Below are 19,685 nucleotides of genomic sequence, written 5' to 3' on the forward strand. Positions count from 1 at the left end.
CTAAATCACATTATCTCCTACGGGATTTACATTTCAGCAGACATGATATTCATCACTGTTGTGACAGAGGAGCCCCTCCCCCAAACTCTAAATCAGAACTTTTATGTTCAACAAACCGATGGGTGGGTCTGGGCACCGAACAATACTTACTTAAAACTAGGTAGGTGCTGCCCTCAAATCTTGGGCAGATGACAGTGCTATACAGAACTGCTACTGAAGTGCACAATAATGATAAATCCTTGCTTTGACTTGCTTACATTAAGTACTTAAATTATTTGTTAGAGGCCAGTCATTGGTACTGGCACAACTTTTTGAAAACTGGAAATTATTTTTTCATCATTAAATTTGACCCAGGGCAAGAAGGAGATATGAGATAAAGGAAAATAAAAAAAAAGGTGAAAGATAGGAAAATAGCAGCAAAGGGAAAACACAGAAACTGAAATAACAGAAAGAAAGAGTGGGTGGTGGAAGAAAGAGGTGTAAGGTCGAATCAAAGCTGCGACCCACACCCCCACCCGCGATCTTCGCTCTGCCAGCCTCGCCTTCGTCTCCGTCCCCCGCATCCGCCACACCACCGCCGGAGGAAGATCCTTCTCTTACCTAGCCGCCAAGACCTGGAACTCCCTACCACTCCACCTTCACCAGACCGAAGACCTCTTGACATTCAGGAAACACCTCAAGACATGGCTTTATGACCAGTAGCTCCCCCCCCCCTCCCCAGCGCCTTGAGACCCTAGTGGGTGAGTAGTGCGTTTTATAAATCCTTTGATTGATTGATTTGCGAACAATGACGGCTGATTATGACCACTTCCATCTCTCTCTATCTCTCTCATGTAGACCATCCCCGAAAATGATGTGGATTTCGGAAAAGGGTTTCTACCTAGGAAATATGCTTTCCCCGCTAATGAAGCAATGCATAAATGATAACAAGTGCAAATACACTTCGGTCTCATAGTTATACATGTTAATGTGCACATTTGTTACAACTCCACATGCAGAAATAGCTAAGAAAGCGAGCATCCCTGCTAGTCTGCACCCAGGACTACCCAAGGAAGGCTTTGGGAGTTCCCAGAGAATAGGAAGTCTCTGCTAACTTCGGCGGTTACTCACTTTTGGAGCAGATTTCTGACTTTATTTCCAGGGAGGATTTGGCGAGTATTTGACTGTATCGGTGCAAGGCGAAGATGTTGGCCTGATTGACTGAAGAAGTCAAACAGCATGGATTGTTTCTTCAGCCTACTGGCAGCGTGTGAGAACCAAACTGTGCACTTATTATTTACACAAACTTCAGCTGGAGAAAGACCACATTAGCTATACCTGGGGAGAAATGCATTTAACTATATAAATCATTTCACATTTGAGGCCCACCTTGCATTGCTATCTATTTCAATATTGCCAATTTAAAAAAAGTATATATATTAAACTGTGATGATACATCATCTGCATTATAAAGTATAAATCACGTGCTTTCGTAAGCTGTTGGCAGCCACACACTGGTAAGTGCTGTATTAATGGAAACTTTGGCATGCTATAGTAATCAGAACGGGGGTTTGATGAAGTAAGTACCCCATGACCTGTGCATTAAAAATATGATTTTGTGTGATTACACTGAGTAATTTCTTTCCCTGCTCTCTGCTTTGATGGAACCAGTAACGCAGGAAATGGGTGTTACAACAAATGAACAGATTGGATGTTGTATTTTGAAGATGAATGAATGCAGTGGGGAGGAATCAAATGTTCTGCGTGTGACTTTTCCGCTATTAATCAGTAAAACGCATCTCTCGCCCTTGCCTGAAGTGAGCAAGTTTGTTGGCATCTTCCTGGGACGCCAGTGTTTCTGTGATTCAACCAGCTCTCCTCTTCTTGTTTAAGAAACTGTGCGCGCCTTCGGTCCGTCAAGAACAAGTTGAACTATTTCTCAGGGAATGTTTTGCAGGAGATGTGTAGGGTATAATCTTACGTTTAACATTATGAAAACCAGACTTTAGTACGGCTCCCCTTCCAAATACTCAGGTGTCTGTTATGTTAAATTGACCTGCTCCATACTTACTAAGGGCCTGATTTTGATCTTAGCGGATGGAATAAAATAAATTCTAGCTATTGCGTCAAGAATTTTCAATTCTATTAAGGACACGGAGGCGAGGATTATGCTTTCTCTTTCTTTACTGAATCAAACAGCAGCCAATCAAATACAAGTAACAGAAAAAACTACACATCCCAGGATGCCTAACATCCTATCACATGGTCCAATCCCTATCCATGTCCTCTGCTATAAGTCCTTTGACCTTTGATGTCACTTCCTCTTTCTTTGGTCAAACAGATAAGATCAACTTGAAAACAAAACTTCTTACGCCATCTCGAACTCCGACGACCTTAACATCTTCTCTTCCAGGATAAACCTTCTCCTGGACAACTCGATACCGGGCATCAGCCGAGGCAGAACATGAAAACCAAACTATTCCTGCTGATAAGAGCTTCAGGAATTTTTCTGATCAGAACCTGTAAAAATAAAACAGGCAGGTAATATCCCAACAAAATGAAATGTCTCAATAAACTGATGTTTCTATAATAGACAATCAAATGGGAGGGAAAAATGACAATAATCATAAATATTCACAATAATTGGCATTCAATATTCATTATATTTTAAAGGGAGGGATAATCCTCGCCTCCGTGTCCTTAATAGAATTGAAAATTCTTGACGTGATAGCTAGAAAATGTTGTATTCTTTGTCAGGACCGGAGGATCCGATTATGCTAGATTAAAGCTGTTCCATTACCACAGTAGCTACGTCCAATACTGGTTTGTGATAAAACTTACGAAAAGTGTTTTCTGAAGACCAGTCTGCTGCCTTCATAATGTCTTCTAACCGGGAACCCAAGGCAAAAGATTTGGAAGCCATAGCTCCTCTCACAGAATGAGCCCTGAATATAGAAGTACCAATACCTGCTTCACTCATCAACCAACTCATCCATCTGGCCAGAGTGGGCGAAGTCACTGGTTTAAATGGTTTTTGCAAAGAAATTAATACTTGACCTTTGGTATCTTGTCGAAATTCTTCTGTGAAGACTTCATAATCCTTTAAATATTGGACTACGCACAATTTTGAATTTTCCGTGTAAATAGGGTATGATACTGACCTGTAATTTGTTTTATTCCTCCTTGTCACTGAAAAGGTGACCCCTTCTGGGGAAAAAACTCTACCAGCTAAATCCAGAGCTCTGACGTCTGAAACTCTCTTGCAAGAGATAAGGCATAAAAGCATGGTCAGCTTAGCAGAAAGCTGTTTGTGAGATAAATACCTGTTCGTAGGCCACGAATCCCAAAATTTCAAAATAATGTTAACATCCCATAATACAGAATATTTAGCTTGAGGAGGTTTGGAAAGACGTATACCTCTCAAAAGCTTGCAAATTAATGGATGTTCTCCAATGGGTTTACCCTCAAGATGAGCATGCCCTGCTGATATGGCTGATCTAAAGTTATTAATGGTCCGATAAGCCAGACCAGAACCTGCTAGTTCTGCTAAAAAGTTAATAATCATACCAAGGTGTGCTTCCACTGGATCGGCACCCCTTCCATCACACCAATTAGACCATCTGCGCCAAGCTGAGTCATATCTTTTATGGGTACTATCGGCCCAGGCCTGCTTAATGTATTCCGCAGCTTGCTTTGAAACGTCTGGGGTACTCCATCTCAAACTGAAATTAACCAGGCTAGTAGAGTCAACTTCCCTGACACGACCAGTGGATGTTGAAGGCCCTCCGGACTCAACAGAAGATTTAGACGAGGGGGAATCAGAAGAGGAGAGGCACAAGCTAAATGAAGAGCTATGGGGAACCAAGGCTGTGCTCTCCAAAATGGGGTCACTAGAACAATTTCTGTCTTCTGTCTCCTCACCTGAGACAAGACCCTGGCAATCATCAGGAATGGAGGAAAGGCATAACCTCGAAACTGGGATCAATCCTGAAGAAAGGCATCTGTCTTTAGCGCACAAGGGTCTGGACGCCAACTGTAGAATTTTGGAATTTGGCAATTGATCCGCGAGGCAAAGAGATCTACTTCGCAACTGCCCCACTCCCTGATTATCTGTGAAAAAATCAGAGGGTCCAATTTCCAATCGCTGGAGTCCGACAGGTATCTGGAATTCCAGTCTGCTATAATATTCTGATCCCCAGGAAGGTATTCCGCTATGACCACTAGACGTTGAGTTAGGCAATAATGCCAGAAATCTTTGGCAATCTCCGCCAGAATTCTGGACTTCGTGCCACCTAGTTTGTTGACATATCTTACTGCTGAGACATTGTCCATCCGTAGAGTATGCAACAATCTGTTTTCTGAGGGGAGAGGCTCTTTATGGCAAAAGATCCCGCTAGAAGTTCCAGGCAATTGATATGTAGAGTTTGCTCCCATTCTAACCAACTGCCCCCCGTCACTAGGGAGTTGCAGCGTGCTCCCCAACCCCATCTGCTGGCATCGGATTCTATCACCACTTCTGGATGAGACCCGAAAATTGCCCTGCCGTTCCAAGCCTCCGTATGATGGAGCCACCACTGAATCTCTGATCGTACTTCGGCAGTCAAGGGGATTTGTTCCGAGTAACTCAGACCCTGTTGCAGATGTCTGATCTTGAGTCTTTGAAGTGCCCGGTAATGTAAGGGTGCAGGGAAGATCGCCTGAATAGACGAAGCTAGTAAGCCCACTATTCTGGCAAAATTCCGCAATGAGATGGTCTGGCAGGAAAGAACCGATCTCAATTCCCTCTTGATGTTGCGGATCTTCTGAGAGGGAAGAATGAGTTGACAAGATATGGAGTTTATCTGGAACCCCAGGAACTCTATCACCTGAGAGGGTATCAATAATGACTTCTGCACATTGATAAGGAAACCTAAATCCTGCAGAAGATTGATGGTCCAATCCAAGTGAGTTAGGAGGACTTGAGGGGATTGAGCCATCAGCAGAATGTCGTCCAGATATGTAATCAATCTGACTCCTTTGGCTCTGAGCCATTCCATCACAGGTCTCAGAAGCTTCGTGAAGCACCATGGGGCTGACGACAGACCGAATGGGAGGGCCAGAAACTCCAAGTACTGTCCCTTCCATTGGAACTGCAGAAATCTCCTGTGAGGAGGAAAAATTGGGATCGACAGGTATGCATCCTTTAGATCCAGACGAACCATCCAATCCCCTTCTAGAAGGATATCTCTTAACATGTGGATGCCTTCCATCTTGAAGTGTCTGTATAGGATCCAATGGTTGAAATCCTTCAGATTCAAGACTAACCGGTGACCTCCTCCTTCCTTGTCTACTACGAAAATAGGACTGATGAAACCGTAAGGGTGAGGGGAGGCAAACTGGACAGCTCCTTTGTCTAAAAGGGCTTGTACTTCTTTGTCTATAAAATTTTGATTTGCTAGGGAAAAACACATTTGTACAGGAGGGTAGAGCTGTTGGGGAGTACTGATAAACTCCAGGCGAAATCTCTCTACTGTTTGGAGAATCCAAGGATCCCCAGATATATGTTTCCAATTTGTCAAGCATAATGCTACTCTGCCCCCAAGTTTGACCTGAGAAAAGTGAATAATGCTCACCTGTGAAACTTGAGTCCTGTATGGCTCCTTGCTGCCCTCTTCGTTGACCTCTACGGAAACGGGGGCGTCCTCCCCTAGGGCGCGTGGGGTAGAAGGTGGGGTCTTGATCTCCGTACCAGCCACCTCTGCCTCTCGGGTAGTAGTTCTGGGGACTATTGTATGTTCCTCAGCTGGGCATACGTCCCCCGTAACGACCGGCCCTGAGAAAAAGTCCTTGTTTAAAGACCTTCTTGAGGGAAATTTGAGCCTTATCAAGCGTAGAAAAAGTGGAGCAAAACTTGGACAAGTCTTTGATAAAAGAAGATCCAAAGAGCAGTCCTTCAGCCGAAGGTCCTGCTTCCGAAGACGCAAGGTCAGACAACTTAGGGTCAATGCGCATTAACACGGATTTTCTGCGCTCCGCAGAAATAGCACAATTAGAGTTTCCAAGTAGGCAAATGGATCTTTGTGCCCATCCTATAAGGACATCAGTGTCCACCGGGGATCCAGATTCTTTGGCAACATACGCCATCTCAAGAATCTTGGTCAAGGGTCCTGAAAGGTCCAACAACTTGTCTTGGCAATTACGCCAGGAGCGATCCAAACCTTTTTTGGGGTCCTTAGAAAAATTTCGCATAAAGGTGACCATTGTGGGATCTAATTCTGGGGTCTCAGAAACCTTGCCCTCTAGGTCAGGTCTAGGGCATTCCGCTTTTAAGCGTGATCTGACTTCCTTATCAAAGCTTTTTCGTAAATTAGATTGGACATATTGAGCCACTTTGGGTGGAGGAACCCAATTAGATGCTCTGGGGTGAATGATTTCCGTGGGATCAAAGTCTAGAACCTGACAGGGAGGAGGCGCTTTCCATAGCTTTTTTACTAGGTCTAGGAGCGTCGGAATCATCTGAATCATCAGAGGAGGAATTTTTATCAGAAGACGAGGAAGGGAGGAGGACTTCCTTTTTTGAGCTGTAATTATGCTCCCCACTACGTTTCTTACGTAGTTTTTCAAAGGCGTCTGCGTGCAGACTACTGACCTCTGCTCTAGGGTCCAAGTTTTTTGCTTTGTCCTTCACTTTTTTGGACTCGGGAGAGGTTGTTGTTCTTGCGTCCAGCCCTGTGAACGAGCATAGTCAAATAATTGTCCTGAAAAGGGACCCAAAGCTCTCACCAGGGTATCATTTACCGATTGTTGAACCCTGGAATCAAGGGCTTCAACTATATCAACTTCTAGTTCATTGCTCAAATCATCTGTATAATATTCTGCTCCTTGATCATCCCACTGAGCCATGGTCAGATTGATAAGGTAAAATACTTTTAAATGTAACAGATTTGGGATCAAGGCATGGGGGAGTGCAAAACCCCAGTTCAGGCAAAAGACAAATATGAGCCCTTAATAGAATGTGGAGGGAGCTGCCTGAAAGGCACTCTCGGCTGCAGCCTAATTTTGATTTTACAACCCAAGCAGTCACTCTGCTGGGCGTCAGGGAGCAAAGAAATTGACACAAAAAGGGCACTTGAACGCCCTTGCCGCACCTCTCACGAGCCGATCGATTCAGAAACAGAATAAGAAACAGAAAGGAATCGGCTCGGCGAGTAAAAATGAAAAGGAGAATGCAAACGCAGCTCCGCTCCCGCTCCACTCGTTACGGGCCAGAGATAATTTGGCAAAAAGCCAATAATACAGAGCGTACGAGCGCTCAAAGCAATACAAATGAAGCGCGCTGAATCGCAACGCTAAGCAACAATAATATAACAGTCTAAATCAATAAATAAACATGCAAATGCACGAGAGAATCAAATCATGTACTTTGCTGCAAAGCAGCAAAGAAAGAGGAAGTGACATCAAAGGTCAAAGGACTTATAGCAGAGGACATGGATAGGGATTGGACCATGTGATAGGATGTTAGGCATCCTGGGATGTGTAGTTTTTTCTGTTACTTGTATTTGATTGGCTGCTGTTTGATTCAGTAAAGAAAGAGAAAGCATAATCAGAACCTCCGGTCCTGACATAGAATACTCAGTCACAAATGTGACGGGTATCCTGTCCACCATATAACCATCTCCATGGACTGTGCAATGGATCGTAATACGGGGGACATTAATGGGATTGTAATGCAGAAGACGGGATATCCGTCACGTTTGTGACAGAGTATTCCCCTCCACCAAGATCTAAATCAGACCCTAAGAACTTCATGGTACAACAGGATAACACAACAAGCATTTGCAATGCAATGTGTCTCGTGTTTGCTCGGGTTAGAGCTATTAGTGCTGTAAATTCCTAACTGGACTTTTCTTGTCACACAAATTGAAAATGTAAAGTAAAACAGTTGACGTAAGCAAATCAATTCAAAGCGCTACGGCCGCCGTGAGCGTTGACCACAAGGGTTATTGGCTCCCTGCGTGAATGTCTGGAAAGAATCGCGGCTGGGATTAAATCGGAGGAGGGGCCATCACATGCTGTAACAGGAGGAAGCATGACATAGTGTGATGGCCAACAAAAATGTTCACTTAGTGAAATCACCTGCGAGGGAACTCAGCACACAAAGGAGGGACATTTCACAAAATGCACCAAAAAAATTAAGCATTTAAAACGAGCACAACAAAGAATGAATAGCAAGAGTGGGTGTGGGTAAAAGCCCACAGAGAGATTACAACAGGCCAGAGCGCTTGCACGCTCAGCCCTAAAAAGGAGCAAACAACCTGAGAAGAGGCTTCTTTTGTTGTGTCTCTGGAAGGCAAGGCCTGATTTCAAAGAGGATGGTAGCGAGAGAAGGTTTTGTAGTGTCTGTGGAAGCCAGATGTTCTGATTTCGAAAGGGATGGAAGTGGCAGACGGACGCTTTATAGTGCTTGGGGAAGGCACAGCCCTGATTTCCAAGAGAGTTGTAGCGAGACAAGGAGGTTTTGTATTTTCTGTAGAGGTTTGGGGCCCTGATTTTGAAGAGGGTGGTAGAGGGAGAAATAGGGTGTCTGTGGAAGGCAGAGGTCCTGATTTCAGAGAGAGTCACAGTGTCAGAAAGAGGGTTTGTATTGCCTTTTAAAGGGGAAGGTCTCGATTTCGTAGAGGGTGGTTGTAGGCAAAGGAGGTTTTGTAGTGTGTGTGGAAGGCTTAGGCCATTCTTTAGAAGAGGGTGGTACTGGCAGGACGGGGTTTTGTGGTGTCTGTGGAAGGCTGAGGTCCTGCTTTAGAAAAAGGTGGTAGTGGGAAAAGGAGGTTTTATAGTGTCTGTGAAACACAGTGGATTGATTTCCAAAAGGGTTGTAGTGGGAGGAGAAGGTTTCGTAGTTTCTTTGAAAGGCCCTGGAAATATTGCCATGCATTGCAGCTACCGTTACAGGACTCACATGTCCAGGACTCTAGCACACTCAACAGCTGTGTTGGTGGGCCCAAAGGGGCAGGGGGAATGCATCTGGCCACTCTCTGGAGGTGCCAGTCGAGTGAAGGAGCAAAGGGCCTAACATTCATCTAACTGAGCCACAGCCAGAAGAGCCACTTTTTGGATCAACTTCAAGAGTCAAACGAGGTGTGCAGGCATCTCCACATCCGGGGCGTTGCAGTAATCAAACGAACAAAAAAAAAGAGTTCAGAGAACATTATTTACTTTACTCAGAACTACATGCAGGGAGTTCAATGAGGCGGGTCTTGCCTGGCACTTATTAAAAAACAACTGTCCCTTATAATCATGCCCTAAACTTTCACAACAAAACCCTGATTCATTTCTCAATTATCGCTGCAAAAACCCTGACGGTCTACCATGTCTGTGATGCAAACCCTTGTTACATTTCACATGCTTTCATTCATAAAACGCGCCCTGACAGGCCTCTCATGATGGGCTTTTTAAGTCAGCGAGACAAGGGTGGTGTCTCTTTTGTTTCCTGGTAGGCACTTAGGTCACCTGGCTCCATTACTCTTGGTGCTATCCTTGTACAAGAGCTTGTCCCTTTTTTTAAGAGTTTTTATTCTGTTTATGAGTTTCTACTCCCTTTCGGTTGCCTTATTGTTAAGTTTGCCATTAGTCATTAGTCACAGTGGAGCCTGTCTCTAACGACAGAGGTTGCTGGACCTCAGTTTACATTTTCTTTTCCTCTAACTTGTTTTCTCATCAGATCGCAATGCAGGTGTGGTGCTTGCCACGCCCCCTGACACGCCCCTCTCATGATGGGCTTCTTAAGTCAGCTGATAGTGCGTCCGCGCAGCAGGTGCGCCACTGGTGCACCAAAGGTGTTCCTAAGGCAAGCCCGTCTGCGCCCGTACGTACGTGGACCATGCCCAGCACCCATCGCCCTGGCCTTTTGAATCCATACAGGGGTGGTTTTTAACCTGCTCAAACGAGGCAGTGTTAGATCTCAGGCCGCATGGTAAGTCCGGTGCTTGTTCTCCATTGAGACCCTTTTCCACAATAGAGTCATTTCCCACGATATGGCAGACCTGTAACGTCAGAGTCATTCATTTCAGGCCCTTCACTAAGGAGGAAGGGACGGAGAACCTGCCCTGTGAAAAGAGGACTAAAGTCCTAGCTAACAACCCAGGTACTACATGTGTTCTGATGAACACTTGGTCCTAGGTTAAGCAACATTTTGAATTTTCCGAGTTCTTGGTGGCATACCAAGCTGACCACGTTTTCATTACAAAAATGGCCCAATGACAACTCTGGCCCAGAAATGATCGCATTAATTCCCAATGGCTATGCAATCTATCGCCTTGATAAACCCAGCAAAAGGGGTGGAGGGTTGACAGTTGTCTACTGTGACCATTTTCCAGCTATCTTTACCCCTGCCTCTGCAGATGGGTTCAAAGTGCTGTTGTTTGATATTGAAGTTGTCAAGACTCAGCCCTCATTGCGAGTTTGGCGGGCGGCAGAGGCTGCCTGCCAAACTCTTCCCGCCTTCAGACCACCTGTGCAGCCTGAAACTCCACCGGCTCTATTAGGAGTTCACCGCAGGGCCGGCGGGGGGGAAACAGTGTTTCTGCCCACCGGCTCTGCAGTGGATAGGGCCTTAACATTGACGCCAGCTCGTGATGGAGCCGGCGCCAATGTGGCGGTGCGGTGGATGCAGCAGCACCAGTCACACATTCCACTACCCGTAATTCGGGCAGTGGAATGCACAACGGGGCTGTGCATGGGGGCCCCCTGCCACCCCCATTCCACCAGCCTTTCCATGACGGTGTAAACCACCATGGAAAGGCTGGTGGTATGGGGACTCATAATCCCCAGGGCTGCACTGCAAGCAGAGCTGCCGTGGAGGATGAAAGCCACCATGACCGCCAGGCTGCTGGCTTGTGGCAGGCTGGCGGTGTCGGTGGTCTGACTGTGGTGGCTCCCTCACGACCGCCAGACTCGTAATGAGGGCCTCAGTCTTTTAATAGGACACTTATTTACTGTCCTCCAGGGCCTGGAGCAGTTTTTGCTGACAAGATCAGCTCGTTCTTGGAATCACCCATTTTCAAATCTGATTTCACTGTAATTGGTGACTTCAACTTTCAATTGGATCCTGACTCAGAATGTCTTATAGAGACATTTACTTGTTTTGTAGTCTCTCAGATAGTTAATAGTCCTACTCATTATGCTGGACGTACACTCAATGGGATATTTACAAACAATCCTGGTACTGGAGGTCCTCATTCCGTCCCTTTGACTCGGTCGGATGACCATGTGGTGATCTGGGAGATAAGGTTACAGGAAAAACCTCACCTTGTATTATATAATAAGAAGTCTGTAGGCCGAGCCTGGAATAAGATACAAGCCACTGAATTAAATTCCTTACTAATTACCTCGATAGCTGAAACTTCACATAATTCATTTCGGATGGATGAGGACTATGCTGACTAGCTTAGCTCCGCCCTCAATGTCATTGCCCTTGCCAACGCCAGGACTGCCAACGCTAAGACTAAAAAGCTGTCGCAACCGTGGCTTGATGAGTCACTTAGGGCTTCCAAACAAGGATTTCGGAGGCAGGAGTGTAAATGGCGTAAAAGGTATGATTAGAAAGAAATAGAAAAATACAAGCTTTGTTTAGCTGAATATAAAAAGCTTTCTTTTGCTGCTAAATCAGCATATTAGGCAGAGGAAATTAAGTTATTGAGTGATTCTGATAGAATTCTTTTTTAAGTTATAATAAAATTGACCTCACCAACAGTAAGTAACTTCAAAGAAAACAGCAAAGATGTATGTGACTCATTGGCTTGCTTTTTCCAGGAGAAAATAGTGACCATTTTTAATAAATGTACTGCCAATGAATCCAGTTGCCATATAAATAACGAATCATCAGAGGTGATTCCTGAAACTGTAGGCTTTCAGCAGTTTGAGGCTCCTTTAATAGATCAATTAGAAAACACAATTCTGCACATTAAATCTGAATCCCTTCAGGATCCGTGTCCCCCCAAAATAGTGCAATTAGCATCCAAGGCAATAACACTTTACTTGCTTAAAGTTTTTGCTACTAAGTTCGAGAGAGGTGTCTTTCCCACTCACTGGAAGTCAGCGTCAGTTCTCCCTTTATTTAAAAAAAACTAACTAATTTAAATGCGATGGACCTGAATAATTATCGTCCAATCTCTTGGCTTCCATATCCAGGCAAACTGGTGGAGAAATTGATGAATGAGCAATTTGCCTCTTTCATAGATAAGAATCATCTCCTTGACGATAGTCAGTTTGGCTTTAGGCAAGGCCATAGCACAGAATCCGCGCTAATAGTGTCTACCGAGGCGCTGGATGGGGGTGGAAATGCCACCCTGATCCTGTTAGATCTCTCAGGATCTCTCAGGATCTCAGTTATGATGTTCTGGTTGATCGTACTCCTAGCCTCGGGATAGATGGCCAGGCACTAGCCCTACTGCCGTCATTCCTCTCGGGATGACGACAATCAGTGTCCCTAGGAAAGTTCACTTCAGAACGTTATTCTCTACCTTGTGGAGTTCCTCAGGGATCGTCGTTGTTCAACCTGTACGTAACATAGTTGGCTGTTCTCATTACATCATCAGGCCTATCATTAGCATCGTACGCAGAAGATACGCAGATAGCAGTCTCACTTTCGAGAAATGATGCCTACTCAAGTGACCTATTTAGCAACTGCATGAGTGCAGTAAGTAAATGGTTGGACTGCAATAACTGAACTCAAAGGATGAGGCTATTCTTTTTGGAAAAAACACATCTTTTTGGTACCTGGCGGGATGGCCATCAGATCTGGAAACAGTTCCAACACCCGCCTCGAAGGTTACAAATCTCGGGGTGCTATTGAATAAATAACTGAAATACAAAAGTCAAGTGAATAAGGCCACCTCGACCTCCGCCCATGCTCTTAGAATAATAAAAAAATCTAAAAATGTACACCCTTTGACCTTTTAAAAACTGTGATCATCACACTTATTTTGGCAAGACTGGATTACTGTAACCATTTTTATGTAGATCTATTCAAGAGTTCATCAAAGAAACTATAAACTCTTCAAAATGCTGCTGTACGGTTCCTCCGGAAAATCCATACATTTATTTCAGAGAAAGCGGCCAACAGTAAATTGCACTGGCTGCCGGTTAAACAATGTGTCATCTTGAAGGCTTTATTCATGGCCTATGAGACCCTTCATGGGCCGGGCCCTACCTACTTCAAGAAGAATCTGAGGGGGTACACGCCTGGCATGACTCTGCGTTCCAGGTCTACCATGTATTTTGTGGTGCCATTTTTCAAACATTCATTCTGGGGTGGCAGAATTTTCTTTCGGTCCATGGCATTACATTGGCCCTGTCTCCCTTGTAATCTAAAAACAGCTGCATCTCTCTCCATATTTAGGAAATCTTTCAAAAACTTGGCTCTTTGTCCAGCAATCCGACCATTGAGCTCCCCTTCTCCCTATCTCGCACAGCGCCAAGACGCCTCCGGGCAATTGTTGCGCTTCATAAAACTCTTCAGTCATTCATTCTTGATTTCCCTGTGTTTATTAGCTTTTCTAAGTAATTGTGTGTATGTAGTTGTTTTCATGCAACATGTGACTCATGTGGAGTGCATACTTTGAACCGAGTCACCTTCAGGTGTCTCCGTGAGTGCAGGTTGTGGGTGGGTGTTTATGATAGTTCATGATTGTGAGCTCTGAGGTTGAGGCAGACAGCAGTGCAAGGTTCCCACCATGCCTGTCAGTGAGTCATTTTTTTTTTTTTTATCTGTTTATTGAGCTTTATGCACACACAACATTACAGTTTACTTATTAATAATTTTGCAATCTATTTGCACACAATTATAAACTGGTACAGCGCAATTGCACAATGGAGTGCGAAAGATACAACTTGAAACTGTGTAAAAAAGAAATAATAAAAAGAAAAAAAAGGGAAAAGAAAATTAAAGTCACAGCTAAACACCGGTAGTAACATTCCTGTTGTTGGCTACAGCCCTAAGAGGGCATAGGGAGGGAAAAAAGGATACATCTATTGTGTATAGGGTATGGGAGATTGTAAATTAAATTTGAGGTGTATGACAGGAAGGGACTCAGTCCCAAGCTGGTACTAGGCAAGGCTGGGCATGGATTACGTAAAAGCATTATTGTTATTGTAGGGGAGACATACTAAAGTCTTGCGTTGTTGTATTGGGGGAGGGAGAGTACAGAGGTTAATGTGGTGGGTGAGTACAGGTGGGACAGCTGAAAGTAATATGATGTAAAAATTTAGCAAGAGAAATACTACATGCACAATTACTAGTTCAGGGTGGGTATGTATCATCCCTGGACTCCATTGCTACCACAAAAATGTCCCAGACTTCAGGGCCGTCTCGAAGCAGGCCTTTATGTTGTAGGGAGCGTAGTGTCTGAGCTTCAGCTTGTGCCCGGCTATGTAAGTCACGGAGCCAAGCGGAGTGAGATGGGACATGTGGGGCCTTCCAGTGAGTAGCTATTAGACGCTTGAAGACAACAAATGCAAGATCAATAATTCTGTGTATATGTTTGTCGCTTTTGGTGCGGTGACGTATGCCAAGTAAGCAGGAGTCTGGAGTGGGCCTCAAAGTATGGGATGAGATGTCTGCTGTGGCATCCGTCACGCGCTTATTGAGTGGCAGCTCCAGACCATATGGTAGAAGTCTGCTGCCGGAGTAGCACATCTGGGACATGACGGATTTGTGTTTGGGTATATTCTTTGGATATGGGCCGGGGATAGGTATGACTGGTGGATGTAATTGAACTGAGTGTAACGCAGGTGAGGATTTCGAGATATAGACTTGATCGTTGTAAGAGCTGCTATCCAAGTTTCTTGTGATAGAGAGGAAGGGAGGACGCAGTCCCAACGTGCCTTAGCAAGCGGCAGGACAGAGCAGACCTCAGCTAGTAGTACTTTGTAGAGCTTAGTTATAATACCTTTTGCGCTACCTATGGTAAGGATAGTGGTAAGTAGTTGGGATTCGGGTGGTTCATTGTTACCAGAGCGCCAGAGGTTATTAAGTAACTTTTTAATGGCGTTATACGTCAAGAAGGCACCGGTGTGCATAACCCCAGCGGCCACTAGTTCCGCAAAGGTGCGCATTATAGAGTTGGAGTAATAATCGCCTACGTGCAGTGTGTTCATGTCTCGTGTGTCATGGTGTGTTGAGAGTAACTGGGTGCCTGGCAGCTGAAGCAGTGGTAACAGAGGGGAGTAAGGAAGTGTGGGTGCCTTGCTTTGAACGTATCTGCGCCAGCAGAAACGAGCTGCCTCCAACAATATGGGTTTTGAGGATAAGCGATTAGGACCGGATAAGAGTGAGGACAGTATTGTTTGTGGATCTGTGTGTGCTTGAAGTATTATGCGTTCGGGCAGGGAAGTATCACTGAGCCAAGTGGATAGCCATGATAGCTGGGCAGCTGCATAGTATCTTTCGAAACTAGGCATTCCCAGGCCGTCCGCAACTTGTGCATATTGTGTTATAGCTAGCGATACTCTGCGTCTGTCTTTGCCCCAGAGCAGGTCGGTTAGTAATGAGTGCAATTTACTGAAGAACAAGCGTGGCAAGCATAATGGAAGGGCAGTGAAGTAATATAAGAACCTGGGGAGTATGAGCATTTTGGCGATCGCTACCCGGCCCATAGGGGATAAAGGGAGCGAGCTCCAAAACGATAGTGAGCCGCGGGTAGAGCTGAGTGCCCTGTCGATGTTGCCCTCTTTCAAGTCAGCCATAGAGTGATAGATTTGTATCCCTAGGTATTTAAAAGTGGTGTGTGACCATGGCAATTGATATTGCTGGAGTTTCATGTGGAGATTGGTAGGTATGGGGGTAAGAGGGAAAATGCTTGATTTGGACCAGTTGACCCGTAGTCCGGAGGCAAGAGCAAAGGAGTCAAGCACTGACAACACCTCAGATATAGAGGTGGTGTGATTACGTAGGTATATCAGGGCGTCATCTGCATATAGGGATATAATATGATGAGTGTTAGATTCGGTGATGCCCCATGTGTGTGCATAGCTACGTAGCTTGATTGCTAATGGTTCCATAGCTATGGCGAATAATAAAGGGGATAATGGGCAACCTTGTCTAGTGCCTCTGCCTATGGGGAATGCGTCAGAGATGGCGCGCCCATTTTTAACTCGGGCTGTGGGTTTGGAGTAAAGTGTTTTAATCCAGCTGATGAAGCCTGGACCAAATCCGAACGCTTTCAGTGTACGTATGAGGTATTCCCAGCTCAGCGTGTCGAACGCTTTCTTGATATCCAGGGAGAGTGTCACCACTTCTGTTTCTGTATTGCTGTGCATTATATGAAGTCGTCTTCTAATATTTAAAAAGGTGCTTCTTCCTGGGATAAAGCCCGACTGATCAGGGTGTATTAGGCTTGACAAGTAAGGGAGTAGTCTGTTTGCCAGTATTTTCCCTAATAATTTGCAGTCTGTATTAAGGAGAGAGAGCGGTCTATATGATTTCACGTCGAGGGGATCGCGGCCTGCCTTTGGGAGGACGACTATTAGCGATTCGCGCATGGTGTCTGGTAGTCGTAGAACACCGCGCGCTTCATTAAATACCTCTATGAGTGGTTGTAGGAGGTGGGTGGCTTGGGAGTTATAATACTCTACCGGTAAGCCATCTGAGCCAGGCGTTTTGTTGCGTGCCATTTGTGCCAGAGCTGAGCGCAGTTCCTCTATAGTAATGGGACCGTCTAGGGTGAGGGCATTGTCAGTGATATGTGTATTTTGGGAGACAAGAGAGAGTATGTCAACAAATTGCTGCTCCGACGGGGGGGAAGAGGGAGTATATAAGGTATATGTGGAGAAGGCTTTGTTAATTCCTGCTTGGGTATTAATGATGATGTCAGGGTTCAAGCATATCGCACCTATAGGAGATGATTGTAAGGGTTGATGTGTTAACCATGCCAACAGCCTGCCTGATCTGTCCCCCTAGGTGTGTTGTCTCGTCATGTAGTGTCTATAGTCGTGCCTGCCTAGCCTTGTATCTGCTTCTTTATGGGCAGCTCTCAGCGAATGCAGGGCAGCCAGTATGGACTCGTTGGTAGAGACCGCAACCTCCGCTTTGCGGAGTTTAACCTCAAGATGTTGTAGTTCTTCAATAAGAGTCCTTCTAACCCCCACTGTGGCCGCGAGAGAGTGCCCGCATATCACCACCTTATAGGCATCCCACTCTGTAGTGCGAGATGCAGTTGTATTTTTATTCAGTGAGAAATATTCAGCTAGATGCTTAGACATTTCTGCGTGGAAAGGGGGGTCTGAGAGAGCTTCTGTCTACAGGCGCCATGTTGGTATGCGAGTATGCGTATGTCCCCAAATCATTATTACACTGAGCGGATTATGATCTGATATGGTACGTGCCAGGTATTCGGTTGCACACACACTTTGTGAATTACGGCCGCTGATATGAAAACCATGTCTATTAAGGTGTGTAGTTTATGTACGGGGGTGTAGTAAGAGTATTCACAGTGGGTGGGATGACCCAGTCTCCAGATGTCACTCAAGCCAGTATTGGAGGCCCAACTTGCCAGTGCACATGAGGCACGGTGGGGTAGAGTAGAGACGAGTGGAGGGAATGAGCAGTCAATTTGGGAATCTAGGACAGTGTTAAAGTCGCCCCCCCATATACACTCAAGCGAGGGATCACTAAGACTGCCAGTGGGGAGCGTACCTAGGAAATCGCGTTGATTTGAATTTGGGGAGTACAACGCTACAAGCGCTAATGGGAACCCGTCAAGGACGCCTTCTAGAATCACATGTCTACCGTTTGGGTCGCATTGTGTGCGCGATACAGTAAACAGAACCCCAGGAGCAATCCAGATCGCCACCCCGAGCAAAAGACGAGGAAGTGGTGCCATGCAGTTGGCCTTTCCATTTTGTGCGTGTGCTTTCCAGAGAGGATTTAGAGAGGTGTGTCTCTTGTAGTAAGGCTATGTGTACTTGATGTCTTTTAAAAAATGTGTGAATCCGCTGCCGCTTATTCGGTGTTGCCATACCTTTAATATTCCATGTGAGTATCTTGTATTTCAAGGTACCTTGTTGAGTTAGGGGGGCCATTCGACAATTTTAGGTTTGATAAATCCAGGTAAGTATGTGACCTTCGTCCCCATTGTAAAACTATTATGTCTGTTACCCTCCGGGGCTAGCCAGTTAATACCTTTAGTGGTGTGAAATGTGAAGCAATTAGTAAGGTAGTCATGACATATGCCACTGTTGCTATGTATGCGATTAATTAGCGTGTGACAAAACCCACAACGAACTAAAAAGCACTCAAAAACAATATGTAACAGTAAGAAAAGTAATAAAACAGCAAAAAAAAGTTCCAGCATTCGCCGGGTTGAGAGGACAGTCCATATGGAACAGGGGAGTGGCGGAACCCATTGAGTCAAAGTTATGGGGATACCTTGCCCGGGTTGTCAAAGGTGCAGGGAACACCGCCCAAGACCGTTGGCGGGCGAAGCGTCTCGTCAAGGGACCACAGAGTCGTCTAGCCATTTCCGGGCTGCCGAAGGAGGGGGAGTCATATTTAGTGAATGTAGAGAGCGGAAGTGAGTAGTATATAAGTAGTTTAGCAAATATTGTCTGCCATGCGCGGGGTGAGGGTTGGACCTCTTTTAGATTCCGCTGAGTCGGAGTTTACATCGTGATCTGGTTCCGCGTCAGTTTGAGTGGACAAAGCTGTCGGTGACGTGTTAATAAACCTGGACGTGGCCCGCAGAAAAAGGGAGCGCTCAGTGCGTGACTGCTCAAGTGAGGGTCTACCGCCTTGTTTTTTGCGTTGCCTACGCCTTGACTTAGGGGAAGACCAATTTTCATCGGAAGTGTCCATATCAACCGGGTCCACCAGGCCCTTGGCATGCAGCCAGGTCCAGGTATCTTCCGGAGTAGTGAAGAAGAGTACATGAGTATCGTCTTGTACCCGAAGCCTGGCTGGGAACATCAGCGCATATTTGATGTTATGTTTACAAAGGCATTCTTTGACACGGTAGAAGGAGCTGCGCTTCTTTTGAACCTCCGCCGTGAAGTCTGAGTAAGCTGTAATCACGGCGTTTTCGAAGTGTACCGGTCCAGATTTGCGGAATAATTGCAGGATGAGGTCTCTATCACGGTAGTTGAGGAGTCTTGCTATTAACGGGCGAGGTAGTGCTCCAGGTGTAGGGGGTCTGCCGGGGACCCTGTGGGCACGTTCGACGGAGAAGAACTTTGGAATATTGACTTTAAGAATTGTTTCTGTGAGCCATTGTTCTATGAATATTTCTGTGCTGGGCCCTTTGGCACGTTCAGGAAAACCCACCAAGCGAATGTTATTGCGACGGTACCTGCCTTCTGTGTCTTCAGCTCTGCGTTTTAAGAAGTTCACCTCTGACGTTAATTGGGACAATTGTGTTTTGAGGTCATCCACGGTCCGAGGAAGAGTAGCAACATCTTTTTCTAATTCGACCACCCTATCAGCCAGTGCGTGTTGGTACGTACGGAGTATGTTAAGGTCTTCCGTCACCGAGCCAATTTTGGCTTTTAGGGTGGATTTGGTGTCTAGGATGGCCTGTAATATCTTTTCAAATTGTGACGTATGAGATTGTAAGGTAAGTTCCAACTTCTGCAAGGCCAGTTGCGTGGTGGCGTGGGCCTCTGATGAGGGAGGCGTGTTGGGTTCCATTCTGCCCGAAGGTGCACGTGGGTTTTTTGGTTTGACCATTTGTTCAGCG

Source organism: Pleurodeles waltl, chromosome 10 (assembly GCF_031143425.1).
Source record: "Pleurodeles waltl isolate 20211129_DDA chromosome 10, aPleWal1.hap1.20221129, whole genome shotgun sequence".
Classification (NCBI taxonomy): domain Eukaryota; kingdom Metazoa; phylum Chordata; class Amphibia; order Caudata; family Salamandridae; genus Pleurodeles; species Pleurodeles waltl.